Below are 15773 nucleotides of genomic sequence, written 5' to 3' on the forward strand. Positions count from 1 at the left end.
TGCCATCCAGCCATCTCATCCTCTGTCATCCCCTTCTCCTCCTGCCCCCAATCCCTCCCAGCATCAGAGTCTTTTCCAATGAGTCAACTCTTCACATGAGGTGGCCAAAGTACTGGAGTTTCAGCTTTAGCATCATTCCCTCCAAAGTAATCCCAGGGCTGATCTCCTTCAGAATGGACTGGTTGGATCTCCTTGCAGTCCAAGGGACTCTCAAGAGTCTTCTCCAACACCACAGTTCAAAAGCATCCATTCTTTGGCACTCAGCTTTCTTCACAGTCCAACTCTCACATCCATACATGACCACTGGAAAAACCATAGCCTTGACTAGACAGACCTTAGTCAGCAAAGTAATGTCTCTGCTTTTGAATGTGCTATCTAGGTTGGTCATAACTTTATAGTTTGATTTAAAAAAAGTGGTGCTCTGTGGCTGATCACCCAAGAAACAGTTATGCTTTAGCTCACCTTTCTGGTTTGTGAGTGATTATACCTTTATATTTACCTTCACTGTCTCTTCTTGCCAAAATGAAACTCACTGTTTGGGAAACTACCATTTACAACCATTTAATACTACTATCATGGAGAAGGAAATGGCAACCCACTCCAGTATTCTTGCTTGGAGAATCCCAGGGACAGAGGAGCCTGGTGGGCTGCCATCTATGTGGTCGCACAGAGTCAGACACAACTGAAGCGACTTAGCAGCAGCAGCAATACTACTATCTGCAAGTTATAAACATGACAGTCTAACCTATGTGCAATAAACTATCCTAGGGAGGCCTTGGTAAAACTTATTTGGTAATCCTTTGACAGTACCAGGACTCTGGATATTAACCATCTTAAGGCCATGCTGTATAATACCTTGTCTTCTTTCTGAGTCCAGTGAGAGCTTTGGTGAACTAAGGCAAAGCTAGAGTTATGATCTAACTCCATATAAATGGCAGCACTTTTGGTTTTGTCTCAAATGACAAGCAAAAAAAAAAAAAAACCATTTCTAAACTGCTTATTTGATGCTAAGAACTTCAGAATTCTCAGTAGTCAATATGGAAAAATGTAGAAATGGTATGTCATCTTGGATTCTGTTTTTTTACTGCCTTGATTAATAGATACATGTTTTCCACTATTAACAAATCCAGTGTATTCTAAATCATTGGTAGCAGCATTTCAAAAATCTCCAAAGAAAATGAGTTTTGGTGTAAAATTATATTTTAAGGAGGAATAGTCAGGGAAGAGTGATGCAAAATCCCATGAGCAATGGGACACCAGGAATTCTAAACAGCTAGTTGTAAATCACTGTTTTAGATGTCAGACAGGGAATGCATGCTTTGAAAGTAAAGTGCTTTTATGCACAGTTTCCAAATAACAATAATTTAAGACATAGATATGACCATCCACTTCAGAAAAAAGATAGTCATTTGAAATTAACATTTCCTAAAATAGAAAATCAACAGAATGTTGTTAAATAAAAGGTAATGTTAATATTCTTCAGGAAGAAAAATAAACATCACAAGTGGTAACTCATCCCACTCTCTCATCATTCATATCTGAGTTCATATAGACATTTTGGTTTGCACATCTTTACTAAACTAACACCACATACTTGAATATGAATATCCACGTTTCTTCTTCTCTTTAAGGTTGTCTTCTTTCTCTATAAATTTGTTTCATACAAAGCAAGGCTTATAACTTTGTTTTTAAATCTTCTTGAAAGTCATATTTTCCATTATCTGTGATAGTTTGGTAAATGTCACTGACGGACTGAAAATAAAGAATGGCTAGTTTCAAGGGAAAAACAACATCTAGAAGTAGAGCATAGAAAGTTAATCAAGGGTATAAAATGTAAAACTGAGATTTAAGCCTAGTTGTAATAGTTGATTATGTAAGAAACATGAAGAATATAGATGTTTCTACTATTTCCTCTATGCATAGATCATACACTTAATCATATTTGTTTGAAATGTAACTGAAATTAGATTTGAACACCTTGGAGAGAAAAAGTTATTAAACCCCTCCCAGTAAAATTTAAAATTAAAGACATGGAAATAACCTAAATGTCCATTAATGGATGAATGGATAAAGAAGATGTGGTACATATATACAATGGAATATTACTCAGCCATAAAAAAGAATGAAATAATGCCACTTGCAGCAACATAGATGACCCTAGAGACTGTCATACTAAGTAGAGAAAGTTACACAGAGAAAGACACACATCATATGACATTGCTTATATGTGAAATTTAAAAAAAAAGATACAAATGAACTTATTTACAAAAGAGAAGCAGAGTCACAGATGTAGAAAACAAACTTATGGTTATCAATGGGAGATAAGGGGAGGGATAAATTGGGAGACTGAGCTTGACATGTATACAGTGTGTTTATGTACACAGTCATGTCTGACTCTTTGTAACCCCATGGACTGCAGCCTGCCTGGCTCCTCTGTTCATGGAATTTTCCAGGCAAGAATATTGGAGTGGGTTGCCATTTTCTACTCCAGACATATACACACTACTATATATAAAACAGATAACTGAAAAGGACCTACTATATAGCACATGGAAACTCTACTCATTACTCTATAATGACCTACATGGGGAAAGAATCAAAAAAAGGGTGGATATATGTATAACAGATTCACTTTGCTATATACCTGAAACTAACACAACACTGTAAACCAGCTATACTAAAATAAAATTATTTTGAAAAAAAATATTTAAGGGGCAGTCAAAACACTGAGATTGTTTCATCTTTTAAAAGAAAAAGAAGGTTGAGATAGTGAGCTGAGACTAGTTTTTTTTAAGCAAATTATATAAGAAATAAGACTTTCTTTTCTTCACTGAGGCCACATAGTGATGAAATAGGCTTACACAGCAATAGAACATGTTTAGGTTTGAAAATGAGATAGACTCTTGATAGTGAGGCTTCTAAACACTGAAAGAGAAGTTCTGGGTTTGTCTTCTCTAAAGTTCTTAAACCTAAACAGGATGAACTCACATCTTTATGGAATATTCTAAATATGTCAAGAAGGGAATGAGTGCCTTTTCTAGATGACTCTCATGATTCAAGACTTTCTTTTTCTCTCTCTTTTTAAAATCACTATTACTCAGAAACAAACACTGCTAAAAAGCCACCAGGACTACTAAATGTCCTTGGCCAAAGGACAGAAAAAGGACACTTCTGAAAGCAACAGAAGTACCACCAATGTTTTAGTGGAGAATTCTCAGGAATCTCCCTATGCTACCCTTTGTTCCATATGATCACAAATATAACTGTCACCCTATGTTACCATTATTGCCTATAATAATTGATTTACTATAAACTTGGAATTGTGGGTACAGCTGCTGAAAAAACTACTTGTGAACAAAGAGATTAGAACTTATTGTTCAGTGTTCTGTAAAGAGGTACAGTAGACTTTTAGTGGAAAAGTTAGCACATTTCACTCTCTGCTTATTGCTCTCAGTATTCAAAGTCAGACTCATTTCTATTAAATCATTCCCTTCCTGTGACACTAAGTATTTCTGATTCATCTCCAGAAATATGAAACCAATGTGTGTTGGTGGTATTTGCTTAGGAAATAAGGGGAGAAGTCCACAGTATACAGGGAGGAAAATATATATATATCCTCAATTTAAAAGAAAAATATATATATAGCTTACCTCTTCCTACCTGCCACGTTCTCTTCTAGGAACTAGAGATGCATGGATAAATGTGCCCATTGCTAAAGAGTGCACAGACAGGAATGAGAAGCAGACTTAGAAATAGAGACCTCGGGTGTGAAGAGATGGGAGTTGGTGAGAAGGAAGGTGAAAAGTACTGTATAGATATGCCCAGAACATTTCTGTTCTATGCCTGTGATCTTGGTATAATTATTGCTAGAGTCCTTTTACCCTCAAAAAGTGGCCTTGTTTGGACAGTAAACTCTGTGATCACCCTATGAATAGCTGTAGCTGTCAAGTCTGCCTGACATGGTCTAGAAAGATCTTCCCCAGGTTAGGACAGAAAATCAAAGAGATTAAGAATGCTTTGCCATTTGTGTTATCTACATCCAAGAGGAAATTATAAAACTGGGTAGACTGACTGCCTTTCATTTCTCCCAGGGTTGACAGAGGGGTAGAAAAGATATTTAAGTTCTGTGTGGTGAGGGAAGAGGGACAAGGCAAAAAGATGATCTAAACCCCCTTGTTTGTATTTGAAATGCACAAGAATTGTCATTAAACAAACCATTAAATTACGAATTCCCAGAAGTTCTCAGGATTGGAGGACATAGTAAAAAAAAAAAAAAAAAAAAAAGAACTAGAAGCCATGATGGGGAATTTTAGAAAGACATGTTAAGATTTAATAAAAGGAAGAACACTTTGTACAAACAGAAGTCCTAGAGCAGGATTGGGTTGCCTGTGAGGTTAAGTGTGCCGTGTCCCTGGTGGTGTGCAACAGACCCAGCAAGCAAATTCAGGCACCAGGTCAAGACTGAGACCACAGACCTTAGGGTCCTTTACACATTGCCCTGAGATTTTATGATTCTGCATGACGCATGATGTCCTTTTGAGTAGCTTTTAAGAATCTTGTGCTTGGGGAAGTGTAAATACCAGGAAACTAAAAGTTTGTGTAAGCTAAAATTCTTATGGTCCAGTCTGAATACACACTAAAAACAGACCAAGGAAAGCAGATCTCACTGAACTCGTTCTTTGCCACTCATGCAAGGTAAGCAGCCGTTAGACGTGTAATACTCAGAAGACGTGCCTCACTCAGGCCTCCACCTCTCGGACTCATTTTGAGATAGAACAGCTGCAGTCTTGCTACCCAGTTTGATTTGCATAGCTCTGAGTTACATAGGGAAAACCTGTGGCAAAGCTATCATTAAAGAGAAACAAAGCAGAAGACTGAACAAAGGCTACATTCTGCGCAAAGTTGGAAGTTTAGACTGTTTCAGTAATCCTTGTCATGGTAAGAAAGAGTCCCCCCTCCCCCACACCTGAAAACAATAGCAGACAACTGACAAAAGACGTCTCCCCGGAGGTAACTTAGGAGCAAAGAGTAGGGTGAGCTAGCGGCTATGCATGTGAAGAGAGAGAAAGAAATTGGCATGGACGCAGGGAGATGCAGCCAAACACCACCACCGCACTCATGGCACAAAGATATGTGATTAGGTTAGAATCCCTTCCACCTCTTCCACAGTGCATTTCAGTCAGACTAGTTTAGGTAGAGGCAAAAGAAACGACATCTTGATGAAGCTCCGCTTTCCCAGAGGCCTAACAAGGATTGCAACACAGTTAAAATCACAATAATCTCACCAGGCCTTTTATATCAAATTCTTGAATATCTACATTTTAAGATGAAAAGGTTTTCCAGTAAACTAGGGAGAAATGTCTTCTGCAGGCAGTGGAAGTGACTTTATTTCTTTAGTGGTTAAGAGTATCAGGGCTTTGGATGAAGGGAAAATATCTTTGCTACGTACAGATTTATGGTGAAGTATTTGAATTTCTCTAAAGTTTTAGTTTCCACAAGTGAAAAGAAATTGATAATACACACACCATAGAGCCATTGTAAAGATGATATTAGACATGTAAATTGTGTAATGCTTGCATGTCTGGGAAGTGATTATTAACAATAAAATTTTTATTCAGCAAGGACAGTTACCCATTTCTGTAACATTCTTTAGTCATCCATACCAAGCTCTGCCTCATGTTTCATCATCACCTTCTGGCTGGTTCTTAACACTCTAACTCTGTTCCAGCTTTGACTTGTTTCCCTAGATATTGTGTCTGCCTTCTCGCTTCAGAACTTCATGCTTCCATGTTCTCCAAGAGGTATACCTAGAATCATTTAGAAATTCAGTGCCAATAATGGACAGTATTTGAAACTGTAAGGAGAATACATGGCTTTTAGGAAATACTGTTCTTGAGTTCTGAGGGCATTCTTCATGTTTTATGACATGGACCATGAGACCATTCACGGCAGGTAAACAAGGAATAGGTATTATTATTTTGTACCCTCCTCCTAGGAGGTTAAAATGACTTACTAAAAGTCACTCAGCAATCTCAGATGAAGAATCTAAGGAGACAGTCTTGAATTCTTGACCCAAAATCTGCCCTTTGCCGTGCAAAAGTCATCCTTGGTAGGATGATCCCAAGTATTAATTTTAGATTATGATATTACCTTTTGCCAAACACTTAAAACGTTTCCTGGATTTGGATAGGGCCTCCGGTTACCCTCAGAACTTGGGGAGAAGGCCGTGTAAGTTCTCTTCTCAAAAGTTAAAGCAGGCCTTGTCACCAAGACTATCATATGTTAGATCACATGTCAGTGTCTGTGACACAGTCAGGCCTTGGCTTCTCAGGATCTACTCATTACAAGTGAGTTTATGGGCCTTGAAGCATATGGCCTTGATATATGATCCTAGAGCAAAAGAGCAAGGTATTTCAAGCTGGCCACAATTTTATTGACTCTTAGAGGCTTGCTTTGTAGTCATTCCAATAAACTAGATGAGAAATTTCTGATGCTCCAAGCTATCCAGTCCCCAGGACTCCATTTCATGATTCAGAGTCCAACTAAACAACTCAAGAGTGCTTTTGTGTGACACTGTGACCACAGGGATAAATAATTGCTTAGTAATTCTCTTTGAGGCAGAAAATTCTAAACATGGAGAAACCATTTCCCCTTAATGGGAGCCAGAAATCCTGTAAGTGCTTGAAATGGCATTCACAAGTCTGAATGATAAACAGATAAAAACAGGAGCGCACCAGTTGCACAAATGACTTGCTTGTCACAAACTTGTCACTGCAGTAATCTAACATTTCTTTCCCAGAGCCCGGTGGAAAGTATGGAACAAACAGGCCCTGCTGACGTTTTGGCTCCGCTAAGCCTTCCTCCAAGCTAAAGCATCTGCAGCATCTTCCTGTTCTAGACCCTGTATCTGCTGAAGTTAGCTGATACTGTACATGTCAAAGAAATGTTTGACTATTGCATTAACAAGTTGATGACAAGCAAGTTATTCCTGCAACTGAAATGCTTCTGCTTTTAGCAGGCTGCCATTTTGACCTTCATCTTATTATACAGAAGAACCAGAACAGAGCAGAGCCCTGGGAACATTCAGTATCCCAGTATCATTGCCCTAGACTTGAGACCACCGTCTAGGGCTTAGGTGTAGTGGTATAGCGAACATATCTGGCAGTTCCATCAAGTTTATATATGGGATTTTCTGGTAAAACATAAATGGTTAAACACATTGGACTGTCCCAAGATTTCCTATTACTGAAATAAAGTGAGCCACACAGAAATTCATTTCCTCCTCACCCCCTCCACCCCAGACACACACATGCTCATACACGGGTCTGTATATAAAATGTTAATACAAAAGTCCCTTCTTATCCTCAGTTCCACCTTCCCCAGTTTCGGTTTCAGTTAGCCACAGCCATCTGCAGTCTGAAAGCGTTAAATGGAAAATTTCAGAAATAAACAGTTCATTAGTTTCAAATTGTGCACTGTTCTGAGTAGCATGATGAAATCTCCTGCCATTCCACCTGGGATGTGAATCATCCCTTTGTCCAGAGCACCCCACCAGTTACTCACTTAGTAGGCAGCTCGGTTATGAGATCGACCAAGAGGGTACTGCAGTTCTTGTGTTGAAGTCACCCTGTTTTACTTAATAATGGCCCCAATGCATAAGAGCGGTAACGCTGGCAAATCAATTATGCCAAAGAAAAGCTGTAAAGTGTTTCTTTTTGTTGAAAAGGTGAAAGTTCTCAACTTACTAAGGAAAAAAAAGTGGAATGCTGAGGTTACTAAGATCTATGGTAGGAATGAATCTTCTCTCAGTGAAATTGTGAAGAAGGAAAAAGAAATTCGTGTTCGTTTTACTGTCGCACCTCAGACTGTAATTGCTGTGGTCACAGTACATGATGCTTAGTGAAGACGGAAAAGTCATTTGATCTGTACAGAAAGATATTTTGAGACAGAGAGATCACATTCAACTTTTATTACAGTAACTTTTATGACAGTATATTGTTGTATTGTTTCTATTTTATTATTAGGTGGTGTTAATCTCTTACTGTGCCTGATTTATAAATTAAACTTTATCATAGGTATGTATGTATAGCAAAAGATATAGTGGATATGAGGTTTGGCACAATCAGTGGTTTCAGGCATCCACTGGGGTTCTTGGAACCTAGCCCCGTTGGATAAGAAGGGGGTACTATAGCTGAAAGAGTTCATGAAAATTATAACCAGTTTTACACAGTTTTTGCCAGTTCTTGGATTTCCTCCTATCAGTAAGCTCTCCTCACCTGCTTCTCAAGGAGCATAACATCTGAACCAGTCCAAGCCTAATCAGAGCCACGCCCTTATCCCCTAGAAAAAGAGCTGAGTCCTTCAGCCTCCTCACAGAAACCTGGGGCAGCCCTTTCTAAAACACCACTGGCTCATCTCCAACTTCAGCAGCCAGTAGGGAGTGCTCACACACTGTGCAACTTCGGACTCTTGCCTTTCTGTTTGAGAGGGCCTCCCCTGGCAGGGGGACGCACCCTTGGCGCTCCCTGAGTGCGTGTCTGCTGGATCTCAGGCTTATCAGCGTGCAGCCAGAGCTGGAACCTTAAACAGGAGCCTGATCTGTTGCCCCCAAGCATTCTGCCTCTGCTGGTGCCTTACGTGGATCAGCACTTGGAGCAATGGCGCTTTCGCCCCAAAGACTTAGGCCTTCTCATAAAGGGGAGCTTCTGTTGATCATCAAGGTGTCAGTCGCCCTGCATTCTTTCATACCTCTCTGTAAGGGTTAAGGGCAGTTGCTTGTGTCTTACCTGGCTTAAATGTTGACAGAAAACGCTGCATTCTCAGATTTTTTTTCTGGTTGATGCCCCAGGTGCTTTCATTTTTAAAAGTCTTGTGTAAAAATGATGATCATTGTTCAGCCACGAGAACTCAAATTTCTTGCCAAAGTAGTGATGGGGCTTAATTTTCTTTTAGATCTGGCAAACTGATCACAATCCTGTCTCCCAGATGAAATGTTTAATTCCCATCCTAGGTATCTCAGACTGTAATCTATACCTCAGCCTTGCTAACTCAGAAGGCAGGTGGGAAAGGTATGTGAAGAGGGTTCTGTGTTTTACACAGTTAAGATTATTGCCCCAGGAAAAGGAAATGAAGGCAGTTTGAAGTGGCAATTATATCTTCGGTCACAGAAAACATGTAAACAAACCGAATTTTAAAAGAAATTTAGTGACTTTTTTCTTCCTTCTTAAAGTCCCTAATATGATTTCTATAATGATTTTCTGTTTTCTTTCTTCATAGAACTTAAATGGCAAAGAAATGATATGCTATTTTTGATTCAGGATAAAATAAAGATCTTTTTATATGGGAACTCTCTTTTTAAATATACGTTAGGGAATAGATAATGGTAACAAAAAAAAATGTTCTCTCTTCCTGTTCAGAGAGATAGATGATTAGTATATGTGCTTTTAATATATATTTACTTACTTATTTGGTTGTTAGTTTAAGAAAGGAAGGATGAAAACAAAAACTCTTGTGCTGGAGTGATTTCCTTGGGTCCATAGAATGGTGAGACTGGAAACGAGCTTGACGATAAGGCTCTATTTGTGTCACATGTCCACTTCACAGATATGGACACTGAGGCCAGACCTGTTTTATAACAGGAACAAAGGTAAACGCAACAGGACTGTGGCAGAGCCAGACCTAAATCATGGTCTAACTTTCAATCCAGCCAATATTCTCTCAGAAATTACATAATTTTAAAAAAACTTTTTCTTTTAAACAAAGAATAATTTACATTGGCGTGCTTAAATCTAACAGGATGTTTGCTTTTGGAAAAACTGTCTGTAAATTAGCTAAGCTAATTCAGGAATGTACAGTTGAACAGTTTTGAGACATTTCTTACCAAGCTATATTTTATCTGAGTTGTATAAGGAACCATTATAATTTCAATTATTTCTTTTCTCTTATAAGATTTCATAGAAACACTTTTCCTTTCCCATTTTGGCACCTGAAAACATGAATTTTTAAATGAATCTGTTTCTTTTATAAGTATTCATTTAAGTAGGTCATATTCTAGAATTCTTTGAGGTTAAAAAAAATCTTATCAGATTAAAATAAATCTGTTTTTTATTCCCACTTTTAGCCACATACGAGTTGGTCCTTGTAATCGTCGGTTTCAACAAAACATTAAGTTAAAACATCAATGTTTTTGTTTGTTTTGGTTCTTTCCGTTTAACACAATGGGAAAAAAATAAATGTATTTACCTTTTTGCAGCTATAATAATTATATACTCCATTTTTCATTTATGCAAAACTTATTTTTGAGGGTTCCCTTTTTGTTTCATTTCTCTATTTTTGCATTTTCCAAACATCTGTACCGTGGCTGGTGGCTGGAGTAGCAGTGGCTGGCACTTTTCCTCCGCGCTTTGAGACAAAGAGAATTGGCTGGAATAAAACCTTGCTTTCCATATGGTTAACTTGAAATACAGCATTGAAAAGGTATTGTCTCTTTTTCTTTTCTGAAACCAGAGGTGAAGCCCAGAAACTAATAGCAATATTAATGCCAAACCACCTGTTGATTCACATCAAAAAAATCCTTGGCAATCCCCCACTTCATGTTTGAAACACCTAAATGGATGACTGATCTTTATGCATTGGAAGCATTGTATTAATACATGATGCTGGCCATTCACTTAAGAAAGCCTAGATTTTACACATAGTCAAAAAGTGAATTGAAAGTTTTGCTTTGATTCAACTAAATGATCACTTTGTAAGTACACTTGGCTATGAAGTGTTTATTGATTCCTGGAACAGTTGGACCTAATGTCAGGGACAGTGAAGAGGAAAAGAAGACACTAGTGTTTTCTTTTACCTTGATCAATTCTAGTTAGGAAAAGCAGTAGTCTGTCCTGTCATTTTTTAATGTAAAATGTTTCAAACATATAAAAGTATGAATTAAAATGTAAACATACAAGAATCCAGCACCCAAGTTAAACAAACCTCAATGTGGAAATTTTATTTCCGAACCTGTTTTTATCATGTATTATTCTAAGTTATGTATAGTGAAGTACACAAATTAATTGTATAGCTTGATGAGATTTTATGTGAGTATACATCCATGCAACAATATTCAATCCAACATACAAAACATTCACAATACCTAGGAGAATCCTTCATGCCCCCTTACAGGCACAACTGCACAACTCTTCTGATTCCTATCATCATGAATTAGTTTTGCATAAGCCATAAATTATGAGTTATATAAAATGAACTTTACTGTATGTGTCACTAAAATCTGAGTCTCTAATTGTTAGACATTATTTCTGGTATTTCCCATTTGCCACCAAAATTGTACTTAACATTTTTGTACATGTTTGGAAGCAAAGGAGGAAATGCTAAACTGTAAGAAAAAAATGCATTTTAAAATTTTATTAAATAATTTCTTACTTTTTAAAGTTTAATGACTTACTAAGAATTATGCAGTTTTTCTTTGTAAAGTGGTAGTATTGATTTATATTCTCATTAGCAGTCTATGAGACCTTCTCCATATGCTTCACAACATTTGGAATGACCAAGGTTCTTACATTTTTGTCAGACTGAGGGGATTGAATAATATATCATTAAAAATTTTTTTCACTTATAAACCACTGGGATTTCCTCATGTGTGTTCATGTGTGTTGCCTGTTTATATCTTCACCTATGTTTTGATTGAGTTATTTGTTGGGCTACTGTTATGGACAGCTTTCAGTTTTGGTTTTGTAGTTGTTGTAATATTCTGGATTCTCATCTTTTGGGTAATATAGATTGCAAATATCCTTTCCCAATTTTTAGTTTTCTCTTTTAACTGTATATAGTGGCATTTATTTTTAAACCTTCTGATTTTAATGCAGTTAAGTTTATTGATGTTTTCCTTTATGGTTGGTCCTCTTGTGTCATTTTAAAAACCCTTCAATATGACAAGATCCTTAAGAAACCATCCTATATTTTCTTCTAACAGTTTTAAAGTTTTTCTTTTACATTTAGATCTCTAATCTTCTTGATATTTGTTTTTGTGTATGGTATCTTACATGTATCCTGTTTTATTATTTTTTTCCCTTGTGGGTAACCCAGTCATCCCAGCACCATTTAACAAATTAGTCATCCTTACCCACTAATTTATAATGCCTCTTTCACCTATATCAAATCTGTTTTTAGTATCTGTATTTCATCCAGTGGACTATTTCTCTATTCTTGTGCTAACACCAAAGTGCCTTAATTACCATTGCTTTATAATATTCTTATTATTTGGTAAGGTAAATCTCTTTACATTGTTCTTCCTTAAAATTCTTTTTGCTCCTCTTGGCCTTCTGCTATTCAAGGTAAATTTTAGGGTTGTCTAGTCAAGTTTAGCAAAAGTCCTGTTGAATTTTACTTGTATTTACATTAACTTTAGATAGTAATCTGGAGGAGAATGGATATTCTTAGGACACTGTGTCTTTTTAACATTGAGAGCTGTACTTGATGAGCTCTTCCTTCCAGTTCTATAATAATGTTATTTAATTTTCACCATAAAGGTCTTGCTTGATCTTATTTGTTAGAATTCCTCTCATATAACTTAATTTTCATGATATTATGTATAAAGTCTGTTTTCCACTTTATTGATTATTTGTTATTATTGGTGTTTACTCAACAGCTTTGCTGAACTCTCTTACTAGTTCCACTGGCTAAACTGAAATTCCCTTAGGTTTTCTACATGGACATGTATATCATTAGTAAATAATTCCACTATATCTCTTAATTTTCAATTCCAATTTATCAATTAATTTTCAATTCAATTTATTTTTCCTGTCATATTGCATTACTGAGACCTCTATATAGTGTGGAGTAAAAGCCATGACATTAGGAGTGCTCTGTTTCATTCCTTAATGGAAATGTTCTGGAAATGTGATATTTGCTTGGGATTTTGATAAATCAAAATTATTATTGAAAAGTTCCCATCAGCTATTTAAAGTTTGCTAAGTATTTTTAATCAAGAATTCTCGGGACTTCCCTGGTGGTCCAGTGGCTAAGACTCCGTGCTCCCAGTGCAGGGAGTCTGGGTTTGATCCCTGGTCAAGGAACAAGATCCCACATGGCACAACTAAAAGAGTTTGCTTGCCACAACTAAAGACCCAGTACAGCCAAATAAATAAATAAATATTTAAAAAAATAAGAATACTCATTAAATTTTATCTAATGCATTTTCTGCATCAATAATATGATAAAATTTCCCAATAATGTGTTAGTATTTTATATGATATTAAAACATTTCTGAATAGTCAACATTTCTTACATTCCTGGAAAAAAATTTTTTTTACTTGGTCCTGGTGTGTTTTTTAAATCCAGTCTTGAGTTTAATTTGCTGATAACTTTGTATATACGTTTGCATGGGGAAATTAGTCTTTTCTTAAATTTTTTATTATAGACATTTGGTGTTATGGTGATACTAGCCTTGTAAAATAAGTTGAGCAACATTTTTCTCTTATTTTTTTTCTATTTCTGAAATATTGTTATATTATACAGATTACCTATTCTGAAGATTTGGTTAGATTTACCTCTAAAATCATCTGGACCTAATATTTTGTATTAGTAGATGGTAGGTAGTGTAAGGTAGATGTTATATTATCATCAGTTCCTTTACTTACATAGCTATTGCTTTATTCAAGTGTTATAGTTCTTCTTAAGTCAATTTTAAGGAGAAATTGGATGTTTTTGGAAAATATACAGTTAACAGTTAATCTACACTTCAAATTTATTTGCACAAAGCTCTTCATAAATTCTTATAATATTTAATTTTATCTTTAGATATGTTCCCTTCTTATCCCTAATATTATTTATATTAACCTCTTCTTTTACTAGCTGTTAGACATTTTTGTGTTTTATTTACTTTTTTCAAAATTGGCTTTTGAGTTTGCTTATTGACTTGATTATGTCTTTGCATTCTATATCATTACTTTATGCTTTTGTCAACCTTACTTTTTCTTTTTATTTTATTATTTAGATCATTTTTTCTAGATTCCTGAGTTGATTTTTTCTCATTCAATTTTAATACTTTTTATTGTTTTTAAAATGAATCTGTCTCAAAATTCTCATTCAGGTGTCTCATTAGCTGCATAACATGTCTTGATATATAGTTTTGTTTCATTTTAAATATTTTGTAATATCTCTTTTGATTTATTTTTAACCCTTAATTAAACTGTATGTTTCTAGGGACTTCACTGGTGGTCCAGTGTTTAAGATTCCATGCTTCCAGTGCGGGGGCACAGGTTTAATCCCCAGTCAGGGAAATAAGATCCACATACCATGCATTGCAGCCAAAAATATATATATATGTATGTTTCTACATGGCAAACATATATTTGCTCTATTTTTATTACTGATTTTGAATTCAATTGCATTACAATGAGATGTGTTTTATATAGTTTTGATTGAAAAAGAAGTTTAAAAAATTCTTTTCTAACCTAGTACATGGATTTTATTGCTGGGCTTAAAGTTCATATGTGGCTTATCTTTATCTTCAGTGCTCATACTAAAAATTTTTTATGTGTACTTACCTACATAATTTTCTATTAAAAAATAAAATCCACTTTTTAGTATTTCTGACTTACTCCTTCATGCAGAAATAAAAGTGTCTAGCGTGTTTTATCCACTTCTTAAATATCAATCTCATTATTATAATTTTTGAATGGAGTTTTAGTTTTACTTACTTGTTTTAATCATATCAAAAGATAATTATCATTTATTTTCATAATCAATACTTAATTGTATTTACTTATATGTTTTAGTTATTACTATGCCCACTATTATTTGTAGATCCTATAGCTTCCTTTCTGGATTTACTTTCCTTCTTGTTCAACTACATCTTTTCATAATCTTCTACAGAGGGCCCTGGGTAGCACATTATGTGTGTCTAAAAATGTCTTTATCTTTTAAATAACAATTATCTGGGTATTTTATGTAGCATTGGAAGATATTTCTCAATTACATCTTAGACTGTTGTTTTGTTAACCGTCATTACATAGGACAAGTCTACTATCAATCTATTTTTCAATTTTTTTTAAGTACTTGGCCTTTTCCCTCTGGCAACTTCTTAGATGTTTTATATATCCTTAATATCTTATAGTTTCTCTGAAATGTGTCTTAATGTGGATTTATTTTAAATTATCAGTCATGAACTATGGATATATTTTCTAATTTCAAGACTCTAATTCTGGAAATTTTTCAGCTATTTTTTTTCCTTCTGTTATTTCTTTTTCATTACCTTCATTTTATTCTTCTGGGATTCTTATAATATTAATAGCTATCTATTGGTGTTTCCCTGTCAATTTACCATATGTCAGCTGCTCTTTCATTTTCCTAAAACATATTTTACTTTCTGTGATTTTTTTTTTCTGAATGAATTCCTTATATCAATTTCCAACTCACTTAATCCTCTCCTTGAAATTGCCCAATCTTAAATTATCCTACCTATTGTATTTTTACATGTACATTTTTTTCACTTTTAAGATTTTTGATTTATTTTCTGCACCTATCCTTATGTTATTGTTGTCTATTCTTATTCAGTAATTTCTTGTTCTTTTTACACATGAGTCTTATATATCTCTGAACATTGCAAATATACTCGTTTTGAAATCATTATCAGACAATTCTATAAAATCAAATTTATCTGGAGTGAATATTCCAGTTATTAATTTTGTGGTTGTTTTGCATTCCTGTAGACTAACAACAAAGGATCAGGAAGAGAAATTAAGGAATAATTCCATTTACCATCACATGAA

The 15773-nt window shown here is 35.4% G+C and overlaps 1 protein-coding gene across 27 annotated transcripts in view; it reads left to right on the forward strand.

Moving 5' to 3' along the window:
* ZBTB20 (zinc finger and BTB domain containing 20) overlaps nt 1–15773 on the forward strand; it is an 838376-nt gene that overhangs the window by 577233 nt on the left and 245370 nt on the right. For 5 of the 27 annotated variants that reach the window (XM_040224144.1, XM_040224331.1, XM_040224229.1 and 2 more), the window contains one exon: nt 10377–10476. The exons of the other annotated variants lie outside the window; for them this stretch is intronic. The gene's annotated coding sequence lies outside the window, so the exon portion shown is untranslated. The remainder of the gene's footprint in view (nt 1–10376; nt 10477–15773) is intronic. 27 annotated transcript variants of the gene reach the window in all.

The sequence above is a fragment of the Oryx dammah genome, unplaced genomic scaffold (genome assembly GCF_014754425.2).
Source record: "Oryx dammah isolate SB20612 unplaced genomic scaffold, SCBI_Odam_1.1 HiC_scaffold_2, whole genome shotgun sequence".
Taxonomy (NCBI): domain Eukaryota; kingdom Metazoa; phylum Chordata; class Mammalia; order Artiodactyla; family Bovidae; genus Oryx; species Oryx dammah.